Raw genomic sequence first — 15,794 nt, 5'->3', positions numbered from 1 at the left:
TAGTAAATATATTTTGCTTGGGTTATTTCACAGTGAAATTGAATTGTTAGATCACCAATCAATGCAGTTGACTGCAATTTCTTCATGACGCAGGATGCTCTGACAGAATATTTTCTTTTTTAATTTGCCAGAATGAAATATGCTAAAAAATAATCACCTTGGAATCCCCCTGAGTGATGAACACGAGTTTTTCCAGAGACACTGAATTTGCTTTCTTTCAGAGAGTCCTTTGGAAGCCTCACCTTCCAAGTAAGGGGGAAGTAATCAGAACCTTAATAGGTAATGCTTTAGAAGGGAAATGTTCTTGACCCCTAGTGGTGGATGTCTTGACAGGGAATCACATCTGAAACCAGCCCTGACTGGTAAGCTGCTAGAGCGCCACCCTGCAAGGTGGCAGCACATAAGGACTAGAGTTCAAGCATGGAGGCCTGTGGCCAAAATTAGCACCCAGAGAATGTAGGTTTGCTTTTACAGAGACATATTGTCATTAGTGTCAAGATTTGGATCGAAGAATGCCAGCCTTAGGAAAGGACAGTATGGGAAGGTGGGTGAACCAGTTCAAATGCAGCTGGGTACCCAACTGCGTTCTCTTAGCTCAGACATGGAAGCTGAACCCATGTTGAGAGAACACCTTAGTCCTCAGACTTCTTAAAAACTCAGGACCATGGAATCATCAAAGGAGAATATTAGAGACATTTTGGTTAATGAGGTAGGTGAAGTCTTGAGTCAATAATTGGAACTATTTTTCAAAAATTTAAGCATTTGCATCTCAAGTTTGTACATTAGTACATCCAGATTACACTTAGCCATAGTAGATATAGGTTACAAAATACAAGACGCTATCAAGAGCAAATATTAGAATAATACTTGAAAATGCAAGACACAATAAATAACCAAGTTTATAATTTTCTAAATTGAAAGCATTTAGGTCAACTGAAATTCCATTTGATCACAAAGACTTTCATTGAACTCACATACGTGTTAAAATATTTTCTCTTTAAATATTTTTTATTAGTAAATATTCTACCTGCTACTGTTCTCCACAGTACTGAAAAAGGGGTAGTCGTTCTACGGACTTACATGAAAGTCAAATGACAATGGACAAGACAAAGGAGAAGGAATTTTAATGAAAACTGCTTTTTTGGATTTCCTCCCCATTTAGGTCACCACAGAGCAGTGAGTAAAAAGAGTGGATATATGTATATGTATAACTGATTCACTTTGCTGAAACTAACACAACATTGTAAAGCAACTATACTCCAATAAAAATGAATAAAAAATTTAAAAACTGCTTTACTTTAGAAGATTTTTGAGTTATGCTAATTTGAATGAGGAATTCATGACTATTTAGTACCAACCCGCCAACAGGTATCTGACTTTGATTTGCTAGGTGAAAAGGCTAGAACTATACAAGGCATGAATTACTGAGGGTAACACAAGAACCCACAGTAAGTTAGCTTTCTATAATATATCGATTTTCATGAGCTTGTTGGTCTAAATAATGCTTATTTCTAAGACTAATGTGAGTCATTCATCCCTGCTTAATTTAGCTCTAGTTTCCCATTTTATTTTGAACAGAACTTCTGTACCTTTTTTCTTTTTGACATATCCTTCAAATATCGCCAAACTCCAGAAATCCCAGCTGAGTACTCGCAGCTTTTTTCTGCTGTCATTTAACTAAGAATGATGGAGACTTGGACTCATCTGGCTGCTAGCAGTTGGGCACTCTTCCTTTCCCAGCTATTGTATTGTGATCTCCGTGAGGTCTGTGACTCTGTCTCAGTGCTTCAGTTTGTCATTAACACTTAGCCGGACAAAGAACAACACTTAATAATGACGTGTTGAGAAAATAGATTTATATTATACAAGAACTTGTGTATCTTTGCAAAGTCTTTCTCACTCTAAAAATTATCTTAATTATTTTTACTTGGAAAAGAGCAAAAAAATAAAATAAAATCCATGATTCATTCATTCATTCATTCTCTCTCTCTCTCTCTCTCTTTGGTTTCCTTTGTAACTAATTTCCATTTTGATATTATTTTTTTTTTTATGCTTAGTTTGGGTTTAACTTTTCTCTTCTTTTTCTAATTTACTAAGGTAGAAGCTGAGATTTATAATTTGAGACCTTCCTTCTCTAATATAGATGATTAAAATTATAAATTTCTTTCTAAATTCTGACTTTAGTGGCATTCCACAAATTTTGATAAAAGAATGTTCATTTTCATTCAAGTCAAAATGAAATAACCCATGGGTCAAAGAAGAAATCAATAGAAGTAAAATATTTTACATATATCCCATATAGTTGGAGATTCTCCAGGGACATCTTTCTTATTTATTTTTAATTTAATTTCATTTTGGTCAGAGAACATATTATATATGACTTGAATCCTTTTAACTTTAATGAGACCTGTTTTCTGGCCTATATTGTGGCATATCTTGGTAAATATTCTATTATTTGTTCATTTTTTACTTCAAACATTTTTGTTCCTTCATCTCTCTCCTTTTCTTTGCAAAATCCAATTACATTCACATTAGGCCACTTCACGTTTTCCCACAGTTCACTGATGTAATTTTGTTTCATTCTGTTGTTTTTTTTGTCCTCTGTATTCATTTTGGATAGTTTCTAGAGTGATGTATTCAAGTTTACTTATCTTTTCTTCTACCGTGTCTAATTTTCTGCTAATTCCTTTCAATGTACTTTTCATTTCATTGTAGTTTAAATTTCTAGACATTTTATTTAAGTCTTTGTTATATTTTACATGTCTATATTCAACTTTTTAAACATCTTGAACAGGTATAATACTTTTTTTAATGTTTGTTAATTCTAATATTGGTGTCAGTACTGGATCAGTTTTGATTGGTTGATTTTCCTCCTCATTATGGGTCTTTAGATGCCTGGCATCTTTCACTGGATGCCAGACATTACAAATTTTACCTTTTTGGTTACTAGATATTTTTGAATTTCTCTAAATATTCTTAAGCTTTTCAGATTAAACTTTTTCTAAGTGTAATTACTTAGAAAGCAATTCCTGTCTTGCTTTTAAGGTTTGTTAGTGTGGCTCAGAGCAGCATTTAGTTTAGGGATAATTTTTCCCTCCGGCTAAGGTAAGATCTTTCTGAATTATCTACTCAATACCTTGTGAATTATGAGGTTTTCCATTCTGTCTGGTGGGACTTGGTACTTTTTGAGGCACTGTGTGGGTGCTGGGTACTTCCACCTCTAATCGCCTTAGATGGTTCTTTCCTTAGCCTTAGTTTGTTTCTACACATGCATAGGCCCATCAGTACTCTGCTGAATACCAACGAGTACCTTCTGAAGAGCTCCAGAGTCAGCTCTTTGTACAGGTCTTTCCTCTTCATTACTGTGGGTTGTAAACCATAGATGCCTTGGCCCCCTGTACTGTCGGGTTCACCTCCTTTAATCAGGGAGTCCGCTGGGTTCTGCCTGGGTTCTTCCTCACTCTGCCATGGTCTACAGACTCCAGGCATTAAGCAGTAGCAATCATGCGGCTCACTTCCTTTGTTTCCCATCTTTCAGGGTTCACTGCCCTTTGTTGCCTAATGTTCAGTATCTTGAAAACCATTGGTTTGTATGTTTCTCTCCATCTCTCTATCTCTGTCTCTTTCTCAATCTCTCCCTACCTCTCTCTCTGGCTTGTTTTTAATAGGAGGAAAAATTCAGACTCTGTTATCCCATCTTGGCCACAGTAGAAGTTTCCTTCTAAGCAAGCAGGACTTTTAAATAATATAAGGAAAGAAGATGGGTTAAACACTTCAAGGCAAATAAGATCTTATTTGTAAACAAGTGTATTGTTTACATTTATTGTAAACAATAAATGTGGTCAGGCAATGGCCTCTTAAAGAGTCAGGAGGTTTACTGCTAATGTACTAGACAGAGTACTGCTGCTTCTGTAGACCATGAGAAAGTTGCGTAAATAGAGTTACTTAACATCAGTGGATGGATTATTTTATCAGCAAAGTGAATGAATTAGGCCAATTGACCACTGAGTACTTTTTAATGTTTGCATCAATAAACGGTGTTCTTTATTGTGAGTCCATTTTGCCCAATTTCTTAGTACCACATAATTTCACAAAATATTTATATTAAAATGTTAGAGGATATAACAAACTATTTCTTCACTGAACTTTACCATCATATACTAAACAAAACTGGTATTAACTAATGATTGCTCAGTAATCTCCTATCTTTTGTGTCTATGTGTTGAACACACACAATACTTAAAATTGAAATCAGATCATTTCAAATATAGAAGTCTACAAACATGAACTATCTTGAGGCTGGCAGAAAAATAAATGCAAAAACCTCTCTCGGAGCCCAACTGACCTTTGCTGTTACTGATTTAACAAAATATTTCAATGAAATTCAAGACTGACCTTTCTGTACCACGTCTTATGACCGTTTTTCTGCTTAAGGAGTTAATCAGCTCAAGTCTCATTGTGCTGGGAACCTTGGAGAGGAAGAAAAGAAGAAAAGTTTTGTAGAGCAAATATTGAGGGACAGCACAGAATAAGAAAAAAAAATGTGTCAGTATCAGGCAAATAGCTATCTGAAAACAGATATTCTTATTAGAACCTTTTAAACATTCATCCCACCCAAACCTTTCTAATCTTTTTTCTCACCTAAAAGTGTGAGCATAGTGCTGGGGAGGTTACTTTGGTATGCTTTTGAAGTCAGAAGAGAATGAAATGATCAAACTTGACAAAAAGGACGTTGCAGAAAAGTTATTAAATAGCAGTGCAGGAAAGTTTTCAGTTAAAAAGTGAACATAAATAACAGTTTTTGGAAGTGGAGAAATTGAATCATTTAAAACTATTCCTATGTAGCTCTCATTTCATTCTATTCTAATGATTCATGAGTAATAAATAAACAGAATAATTCATTTTTCACCATAAGTAATGAATACAATTATTCTTTTTTTTTCTCCTCTTGGTCCTTGAGCACAACAGAACAGTGACCACATTGGATCCATCATGTGAACTGGTACGAGAATTAGTTACCTAATAATTCTCACAAATCATCAGACTTCCTGGGAGCACAGAAGTCCCATTGTTTTTCTACTTAGCCTTTCTTTGCTTCAAAACATTCACCAGCAACTACTCCGTCTTTTTTGTTTCAAATTATGTTTATCTATGTTGATGTTTGCACACTTTTATCACTCCATATTTCCTGATTTTAAATATTAAATGCTTGGATACATGATGAAACAGAAAAATGGTTTACTCTATGCAATCAGTTTAGACCACAAACATAATTTCACCTGAAAATTCCACAAACATGCATATAACTACTTCCTTTTTTATTTTTTAGAATACAGAAATTTTCTTCTAATTGTAACCTCTTACTATCATTGCTTAGCCAGGATGGAAGTTTGGAAGCTTACATGTATATGCTGTCCTGGCTTTTTTGGTGTTCTCTGTGTTAAAGTGAATAATCAATTAGTTAAATCTTTAATATACAAACGTGTCAGACCTCACCCTAGGTGCTGGAATATGCAAAAAGAGCAATATACATTTCTTACCCATTAGGAAATGTTAGTCTGGTATTCAATAATAATGATTAACATGAGTCTTAATTATTGAGTTACTTCTGCCTAATCATAACAGGATGGAGAGACTGGGAGGGGAGGGGCAGAGCCGCAGAAGAAAAGGACCTTTAATAACACACTAAAGAGTTAGGATTCTTGCCAGGTAATAGAGAAGGGTCAGGGATAGAAGGAAATCAATTAGAATGAAGTCTAAAAATATTAATCCAATATATTTGCTGATTGGATAGGGGATGCAGGGAGAGGGAGAGGTATGGGGCAATCCCCAAGTATATGGTACAGAGGATCGAGACGATGACGTCACTGATGGAATTGTGAAATAAAAGAGGAAAACCTCATTTTAAAGGCAGATGACTTCCGTTTTGGTTATGTTCAACCTGAGTTTTCTGCAGAACTACAAGCAAAAATGCCCCACAGATATCTGATTAAAAAAATTATGCTCCTGAGTGAAGTTCAGCAACTCTTGGATTCAGAGTAGCAGCTTTGGAGGGATGAATTATTGTGTTTGAGATGCCTACTTGTTACTCAAATAGAAATGTGGCAGAGAGTTGGATATGTGGGTCTGGAATTTGGGGAGATCAGCTTGGTGCTTTGTGATGACCTAGAGAGGTAGGATAGGGAGGGTGGGAGGCAGGCTCAAGAGGGAGGGGACATGGGGACATGTGTATGCATATGGCTGATTCACTTTGTTGTACAACAGAAACTAACACAGTATTGTGAAGCAATTATACTCCAATAAAGATCTATTAAAAAAAATGTGAGGGCGGAAATGGCATTTCAGACATGGAAAAGCTAAAGCTAAACTAAACTAAATTTCTTCCATAGACATTGTCTTAATCATTTAATTGAGAATAAACTCTTGGAAAAAAGAAGGAATAAATCAAGAAAGAAGACAGTCATGATATCCAAAAAAACCACTAGATGAACCAGAGAGGGTAATTAGTTCCTACTGCAGTGAGACAAGTGGGCAGTAGAACTAGGAGCATCCAATTTAAGCCAGCAGTGGAGGGCGGACACCTCTGGGTGGAAAGTATTCGGTAAAGAAAAGGAGGCGCTAGAATATACAAAACTATTGAAAACATGATGGAGTGTTGAACACGTTAGTTGGAGGGTTAATAAATATATGACTGTTTTCCAACTTGACATTGTGTGACATTGAATCTGTAGAAAAGGTTGTAATATTTGTATACAAAGCTTGGCTCTGTGGTAAATTCATCATAAAAATGTAAACACTATTTATTGTTTTTTTTCTTAGAATCAACCTATAGTTAAATCACAAAATGCAGTGTTATCAACCATGTCAAATCAAAGTAAATGTACAGATGATGAGTTGGAAGTGCAAGAGATGGTGGAAGACAGGGAAGGAAGATTAGCAAATGGAAGGTGCTCTTCAGAGGCGATGGGAAAATACATTGAGGTTTAATAATTTTTTTTAAAAAACTGCAGGTTTCACTGGTGTTGAAAATAATAATTGTGATGGAATTTTACTAAAGATGGGGTTCAAAGAGCAAAGGTATAATGGTGTAAGTGATCTAGATCTTTATCTATCTCAGAAGCAAATCAGTAAATAATTTTGAAGTCTCACCCATATATACCAGTGCAAGCATAATATGGAAGATATGAAAATACCTACTGGAAAAATTAAAAACAGAAATGCTGAAAATCATTGTCTTTGGGACTTGGGACTAGGAGAGGAGAGGAGTAAGGCAGAGGACTATTTCTTATTATAAAATCTGCTGGTTTTTAATCAAGTGCATCTACTATTTTAATTTTAAAAGCTGTAAGATGTATATGTTAGTTGACAACAGCCCCAAAGGGGTCAATTTTTGAAATTGTGTTAAATCTAATTTATTTAGTTTTTCCTTTACTATTCCACCGTTCATTCAACAGTTGCTATGTAGTAAGTATTTTAGGGGCTGAGAATATAGCGAAAATAAGACAGGTAAGTTTCCTGCTCCTGCAGGGCTTACGTTCTAGGTACTATAAGCAAGAAGGCGGGGGAAGAGGGGGAGAGGGAGAGACAGAGAGAGAGAGAGAAGGAAAAAGAAAATTTCAAATAATACATGCTATCAAGGAAACTAATTAAGATTAGCATGGTGAGGGTTTATTCTGGATTTGGTGATCAGAGAAGAACTCACTAAGGTAAGGATACGACTTCGGTGTTGAGATCTGAGAAGAACCCAGTGAAATGAAGACCAAGGAGCAGAACCCTGTAGGAGTATGTGTATTTTCTTTTAACAAGAGATGAATATATACTCTCTTATCATGTGATATGTTTTTGTTATATAATCACTAAAGGAAGTGTATTGTTTACCCCATAGTAATTCCTAATACACATAAATATATCTCTTTACATTTAGGTAGGTGATGATGTACTTAACTGATAAAAGAAATCAATAAATGAAGTGATTGAATAAGACATTGAAGAAAACCTACCTTTACAAAAAAAACAAAAAACAAAAAACCCACACACATTATGATGCAGCCTCATGGTCATACACAAAATGGGGCAAACAATTCTATTAATGGTTATTGATGTGTGAATGAGATGTAACATATTTAAGTGTGAGTCTTATGAAAATTTGCCCATGCTGTAAATATTCTTCCAGTGCTTTGAATTCCAGAATATCTTTCTCTTAAAGTAAAAAGATATCTGCTTTACTATGACTGTCAGCCTGCCAAGAAACTGCGAGATGGTTTGGCAAGTTAACTAAATTAAAGGCAGATGTCAATATTTTATTTTGATCACTTAAAAAATGATCAAAAGCAAATTTTGTCTGAGTGTAGAATGAATGTAAAACATTTTAGATTGTTCTTTTCCTTTTTTCATATGATTATATTACTTTGGATTTGGATGATTTATTTGTTAGTTTTAACACTCAGATGTGGATTGTTGTGCTTATCAGCTCCTCAGTTTGTAGTACACTGTCATTAGTCTGTGTATCTTCTCTCGTTCTTATTTTGTGCATGTGTGCATGTATATTTGCTTATGAGTATGTGTATATGCACAAATGTGTGAATGCATGGATGTGTGCACAAATGTATTCCCTTTTATCCCCTTCGCCAAGTCCATTCTTTTGCCTTCTATAGGCAACCACTGTAATATATTTGATATGTATTATTTTTATGTATTATTGTGAAATTTGCATTGAACTTTTAAATGACTAATTCATGTGAATATAATTGTGTTATAGAGTTCATTGTTTTTCTTACTTAACTCAGGAATGTATCTGAAGATTTATATATATTGTATGTTTAGTACATTGCCTATAAAACCTACCCAGTTCTCCACAATGGCATCCACTAAGATGTACTTTTCTGCATTCACTAGTGATGGTAACGAGATTGCCTCCAACCCCTCACTGTCACAAACAACCCTTATCCCTTTCAACTGGTGTGAGAATATTTCAAGGATGTAAATTCAGGAGTGGAAAGCTACATCATAGAGTCTATGCATATTTAATATTCTTTTGGACTGTCAATGTTTGGCATTATAAAATTTCATTTTCCCCAATCAGATGGGTGCAAACTAATGTCTCATTATTGTTTCAATTTACATTTCTCTAATTACTGTGTTTAAATATCATGTTTGTTCACCTTCTGGGGTTCAACATTTATGAATTGCCTATTGATATCATTTGCTTCTTTTGGGGGGGTGTTCTTGTCTTTACTTCTTGATTTCTAGGTATTTCTTCTATATCCTAAATATTATTCCCTGTTTGTTTTATCAATGATAAATATCTTTTCTATCGTTTCTATTAAATTTTGCCCATTGTATCACTTATTGAAAAGAAACTCCTAAATATTATGATTTTTAACCTTAGTCATTTTTGCCATATGATTTGTATTCTGGTTTTTTTTGGGGGGGGGACTCCTGTGTTGAAAGATATTCCTCTATATGAGTCAATTAGGTCTTTAATCTGTCTGGATACACTTTTCTGTGCAGTGTAGTTAGGATGAAGTTTTATTTTTCTCCATGCAGGGAACCCATATTCCTAGCAACTTATACTCAAAATTATTTATTTCCCTACTGATTCAGATGCTATGCTTTTTATATATTAGATTCACATATACTTTTGTGGAATCTATTATGTTCCATTGGAATATGTGTCTGTTTTTCCCCAAGTATACAGTTTCATATTTACTGTGGCTTTGTTATTTGAGTTTTCTTCCATATAAATTTTAGCATGAGTTTCAAAAATTCCCGAAAAAATAGACATATTTTTATTTGGGGTTACATTGAATTTTCAGTTAATTTGGGGAGATCCAATATTTTATTTATTAAATGGTTCCCATTCCAAAACATGTAATTTCTCTCAATGTATTCAGATATTTTTTTATCCATTAATAGAATTTAAATACTTTTTCACAGAAAGCTGAAGTGATTTTTGTTAAGTACACTCTTAGATATGCTATGGGTTTTGTTGCCATTATAAATGGTATATGTTTATTATCTAGATAGTTATTGTGATTATTGAGAAACAATATTAATTTTTGTAAATTGATTTTATACCCTGTAAACTTACCTAATTTTTTGTGAGTTCTAATAATATTTATTATTTCTACACAAGTAGAAATAATAATTTTTGGAGATAATTATAGTACTTCTAAATACTGGTAGTTTCTTCTTTTTTTTTCTCATCCTTACATCTTTCATTTTTTCCCTTTCTTTCCTTATAGCATTCGATAGAAGCTCCAGCATTAGTGTTAGGGTAGACCTTCATCTTGCTCCAAAACTTAAAGTGAATATTTCAAAAACTTCTTCATTAAAGATATGATTTGCTATAGATTTTTATTGTACAAGTAAAACTTGCTGTAAGGTATTTTCTTTATATGTAGATTAGACTTTATCTAATATTTTCTTTATTGAGGAAAATATGTGCAAATATTATCATTTTATATATTGGAGAAAATGTGTCTAGTTTACCTAGGCTTTCAAATATTAGCCTACTGTTATTTATAATACTTCTGTATTATTTATCAGTTCACTGTTGTGAATTATTCCTCTTTCATTCTGTATTTTGTTTATTTGGAAACTTTCTTTTAGTTTATGCTTACCCTTTGTTTAATAGAAAGTTTTAAAATTTCCAGGTGGAAATGTCTTTTATATTGCTGTTTTTAAATAATTTATAGCTTTATTGCATTGTGATCTGAGGGACCACAATATTTGCAATATCGGTATGTTATGGAAGTTACTGATGGTTTCTTTGTAATCTTACATAAAATCAATTTTTGAAAATATTCCCTTAGCACATGAGAAAATGTTAAATGCTCTACTACTATAGTATAAATTTTGATACATGTCTGTCTTTTTGATTACAGAAATGTTTTCCTCAACTTTCTTTTTTTTGTCCATTTGCTGTCTTGTATATTAGTGTTCTTCTACCTATTATCTCCTTGCCTTTCTTGTAGTTTTTGCTTCATGGAGGTGGTTGATGTGTTATTTTATTTTTATATATGAATACCTATATGCTGTATTTAATTTGAATTATGACTTTTAGCTTAAAAGCATATTTCTTTTTAACATTTCATGCATTTTACTTAAATTTTAATTTGTCAGATATCAAGATCACTACCCTAGATTTCTTGTTTCCATTTGACTGCTATGCTTTGCCTATCTCTTTATTTATAGTCTTTAGGATTCACTTGTTTTAGAATATCTCTTTTTCAGAGCAAAGATTTCGGTCTTGCTTTGTGAGCCAAATTAAAAATCATTTTCTTTAAATAGGTGAGTTAAGATCATTCATTTATTAATACGACTGATATGTTTGGTCATAGCTCCATCATATCATTTTATAATTATATTTATTCTGTTATATTTGCCATAGGATTTGCCTACAAGTGTTTATTCTTTTTGCTTTATCTATTTTGGTATTTGAAAAGATTAGTAATATTATTCCTTTGTACTTATACTTTTAAAAAAATTTTAGTCCCTTGATTTCTTATTCAGTATTTAGCTGTCTTGTTTGTCTTGTTGAATGGTATCCTTTAGCCTCCACTACTGGCTATAAAACAGTGAAGTCAGAGATTCTCATCTTTCTCCCTGACCTCTCTCCTCATTTTAGTTCCATTATTTCTGCTGCACCCCATCATCAATAATTTTACACTTTAGTCTTCCACTCTTGTCCCCACCCCCATTTAATTCTTGGTTTTCCATCTATATACATTAAAATGCTCATAATTAGTTTATTTGCTGAAGTTCTCCCAGTCAACTACTGGTTGGGTGAAGCTTATGCTCTAATAGATTCCTCAAGAAAGGCACAAGTCCTTGTATGTTTAATAATGTTTTCTACAGCCTTGGTACTTAAGGGATAACTTGCCTGGATATAACATCTCTGCCTTGGTTCACATTTTCTTTCATTGAGTATTTTTTTAAAGCTGCTCTAATGTCGCCTTTAGCCTTTGTAAGTTATTACATTTTTTTTTCTTTTTTAGCTTGGAGGCCTTGAGTATCTTTTCTTTATCTTTGAAGTCTAATAATTTTACTAGATCATGTCTTGGAGTTGATCTTTCCCAGTTCATTTTTCTAAGTTTCAGACATATCCTTTCAATACATAGATACAGGTCTTTTTTAATTTCTAGAAATGTGTCTTGATTTATAATTTTGGATATTAGTGCTGTGGCTTTCTTTGTTTTCCTTCTTCTGGGATAGCAATTATGAATGTTATTCCTTCTTTGCTGTCTTCAGTTTCACCATATTTTCCCTGACTGTTTTGACTTCTATTTTTGTTGTTGTTGTTGTTATTGTTCTTTGCTTATTTCCTTTCCTTTCTTTAATGTCCAATATTAACTTAATAGTTGAATATATTTTCCCTAGGGCAACTCACAGTCTTCATTATTGAGACAATTTTGTTTTTCTTCCATTTCTTTCCTGAGTTCACTCTTATTCTCTTTATATTTTTCCCATTCTTAGTTCCTGAATTTCTGCTTCAAGGTGATTTTTCAAAACTCTGAGTGTTTGTTTGAGTATATTTAATTAAGTCTGTGGGGATGTTTTACATTTTTCTTAAGTTTTCTTTTTGTGCTTATACCATGGTGGGGGGGTTCTCATTTGTTGAGTTGTGTTGGATCTTATAATGCTTTATAAATCTGACATACAAATTTTGCACTGGTACAAAATCTGGTATACAAACTAGTATTCAAACTTCCGAGAGGAGCTTCAAGATGGCGGAAGAGTTAAAACGTGGAGATCACCTTCCTCCCCACAAATACATCAGAAATGCATCTACATGTGGAACAACTCCTACAGAACACCTACTGAACGCTGGCAGAAGACCTCAGACCTCCCAAAAGGCAAGAAACTCCCCACGTACCTGGGTAGGGCAAAAGAAAAAAGGAAAAACAGAGACAAAAGAATAGGGACGGGACCTGCACCAGTGGGAGGGAGCCGTGAAGGAGGAAAGGTGTCCACACACTAGGAAGCCCCTTCGCAGGCGGAGACTGCGGGTGGCGGTGGGGGAAGCTTCGGGGCCGCGGAGGAGAGCGCAGCCACAGGGGTGCGGAGGGCAAAGCGGAGAGATTCCGCACAGAGGAGCAGTGCTGAACAGCACTCACCAGCCCGAGAGGCTTGTCTGCTCAGCTGCTGGGATGGGTGGGGGCTGGGAGCTGAGGCTCAGGCTTCGGTGGATCCCAGGGAGAGGACTGGGGTTGGCTGCGTGAACACAGCCTGAAGGGGGCTAGTGCACCACAGCTAGCCGGGAGGGAGTCCGGGGAAAACTCTGAAGCTGCCGAAGAGGCAAGACACTTCTTCTTGCCTCTTTGTTTCATGGTGTGGGAGGAGAGGGGATTAAGAGTGAGCTCCAGAGACGGGCGCGAGCCGCGGCTATCAGCGCGGACCCCAGAGACGAGCATGAGACGCTAAGACTGCTGCTGCCGCCACCAAGAAGCCTGTGTGCAAGCCCAGGTCACTATCCACACCTGCCCTCCCGGGAGCCTGTGCAGCCCGCCACTGCCAGGGTCCCGTGATCCAGAGACAACTTCCCCAGGAGAACACACGGCGCACCTCAGGCTGTTGCAACGTCACACTGACCTCTGCTGCCGCAGGCTTGCCCCGCACTCCGTACCCCTCCCTCCACCTGGCCTGAGTGAGCCAGAGCCCCCGAATCAGCTGCTCTTTTTTTTTTTTTTTTTTTTAAATTATTATTATTTTGGGGGCTGCATTTGGTCTTGGTTGCTGCATACAGGCTTCCTCTAACTGCGGCAAGTGGGGGCCACTCTTCGCTGCAGTGGGTGGGCTTCTCATTGAGGTGGCTTCTCTTGTTGCGGAGCACAGGCTCGAGGTGCGTGGGCCTCAGTAGCTGCAGCACGTGGGCTCAGCAGTTGTGGCTCGTGGGCTCTGGAGCGCAGGATGAGTAGTTGTGGCACGTGGGCCTAGTTGCTCTGCCGAATGTGGGATCTTCCCGGACAAGGGCTCGAACCCATGTCCCCTGCATTGGCAGGCGGATTCCCAACGACTGTGCCACCAGGGAAGTCCCTCAGCTACTCTTTTAACCCTGTCCTGTCTGGGCAGGAACAGACACCCTCAGGAGACCTACACGCAGAGGCAGGGCCAATTCCAAAGCTGAACCCTGGGAGCTGTGCGAACAAAGAAGAGAAAGGGAAATTTGTCCCAGCAGCCTCAGGAACAGCGGATTAAATCTCCACAATCAACTTGATGTACACTGCATCTGTGGAATATCTGAACAGACAATGAATCATCCCAAATTGAGGAGGTGGACATTGGGAGCAACGATATATTATTTTTTTCCCTTTTTCTCTTTTTGTGAGTGTGTGTATATATGTTTCTGTGTGTGATTTGTCTATATAGCTTTGCTTTTACCATTTGTGCTAGGGTTCTGTCTGGCCAGGGTTTTTTTAGTATAGTTTTTAGCACTTGTTATCATTGGTGGAGTTGTTTTTTGGTTTGGTTGCTCTCTTCTTTTTTTTTTTATTACTTACAAAAAAATGTTTTAATAATTATTTTTTATTTTAATAACTTTATTTTATTTTACTTTACTTTATTTTATTTTATATTCTTCTTTCTGTCGTTCTTTTTTTTTCTCGCCCTTTTATTCTGAGCCGGGTGGATGACAGGCTCTTGGTGCTCCAGCCAGGCATCAGGGGTGTGCCTCTGAGGTGGGAGAGCCAAGTTCAGGACACTGGTCCACAAGACACCTCCCAGCTCCACGTAAAATCAAACGGCAAAAATCTCCCAGAGATCTCTATCTCAAGGCTAAGACCCAGCTCCACTCAACGACCAGCAAGCTACAATGCAGGACACCCTATGCCAAACAACTAGCAAGACAGGAACACAACCCCATGCACTAGCAGAGAGGCGCCTAATATCATAATAAGGCCACAGACACCCCAAAACACACCACCAGACGTGGACTTACCCATCAGAAAGACAAGATCCAGGCTCACCCACCAGAGCACAGACACTAGTCTCCTCCACCAGGAAACCTACACAACCCACTGAAACAACCTTAGCCACTGGGGGCAGACGCCAAAAACAACGGGAACAACAAACCTGCGGCCTGCGAAAAGGAGACCCCCAAACACAGTAAGTTAAGCAAAATGACAAAACAAAGAAAAACACAGCAGATGAAGGAGCAAGGCAAAAACCCACCAGACCTAACAAATGAAAAGGAAATAGGCAGTCTACCTGAAAAAGAATTCAGAATAATGATAGCAAGGATGATCCAAAATCTTGGAAATAGAATAGAGAAAATACAAGAAACGTTTAACAAGGACCTAGAAGAACTAAAGAGCAAACAAACAGTGATGAACAACACAATAAATGAAATGAAAAATTCTCTAGAAGGGATGAATAGCAGAATAACTGAGGCAGAAGAACGGATAAGCGACCTGAAAGATAAAATAGTGGAAATAACTACTGCAGAGCAGAATAAAGAAAAAAGAAAGAAAAGAAATGAGGACAGTCTCAGAGACCTCTGGGACAACATCAAACACACCAACATTTGAAAAATAGGGGTCCCAGAAGAAGAAGAGAAAAAGAAAGGGACTGAAAAAATATTTGAAGGGATTATAGTTGAAAACTTCCCTAATACGGGAAAGGAAATAGTTAATCAAGCCCAGGAAGCACAGAGAGTCCCATACAGGATAAATCCAAGGAGAAACAAACCAAGACACATATTAATCAAACTATCAAAAATTAAATACAAACAACAAATATTAAAAGCAGCAAGGGAAAAACAACAAATAACACATAAGGGAATCCAAATAAGGTTA

At 36.3% G+C, this 15,794-nt stretch overlaps 1 long non-coding RNA gene across 1 annotated transcript in view; it reads right to left on the bottom strand.

Moving 5' to 3' along the window:
• Positions 1-15,794, bottom strand: part of LOC309640261 — a 115,280-nt gene that overhangs the window by 54,631 nt on the left and 44,855 nt on the right. Inside the window, exon 3 of the long non-coding RNA XR_014252138.1 lies at positions 4,396-4,469. This is a non-coding gene — a long non-coding RNA (uncharacterized lncRNA). The remainder of the gene's footprint in view (positions 1-4,395; positions 4,470-15,794) is intronic.

The sequence above is a fragment of the Balaenoptera physalus genome (assembly GCF_965194825.1).
Source record: "Balaenoptera physalus genome assembly, chromosome: 12".
NCBI lineage: Eukaryota > Metazoa > Chordata > Mammalia > Artiodactyla > Balaenopteridae > Balaenoptera > Balaenoptera physalus.
The sequence above is the reverse complement of the archived record's forward strand: the minus strand, read 5'-3'. Positions and strand labels throughout refer to the sequence as shown.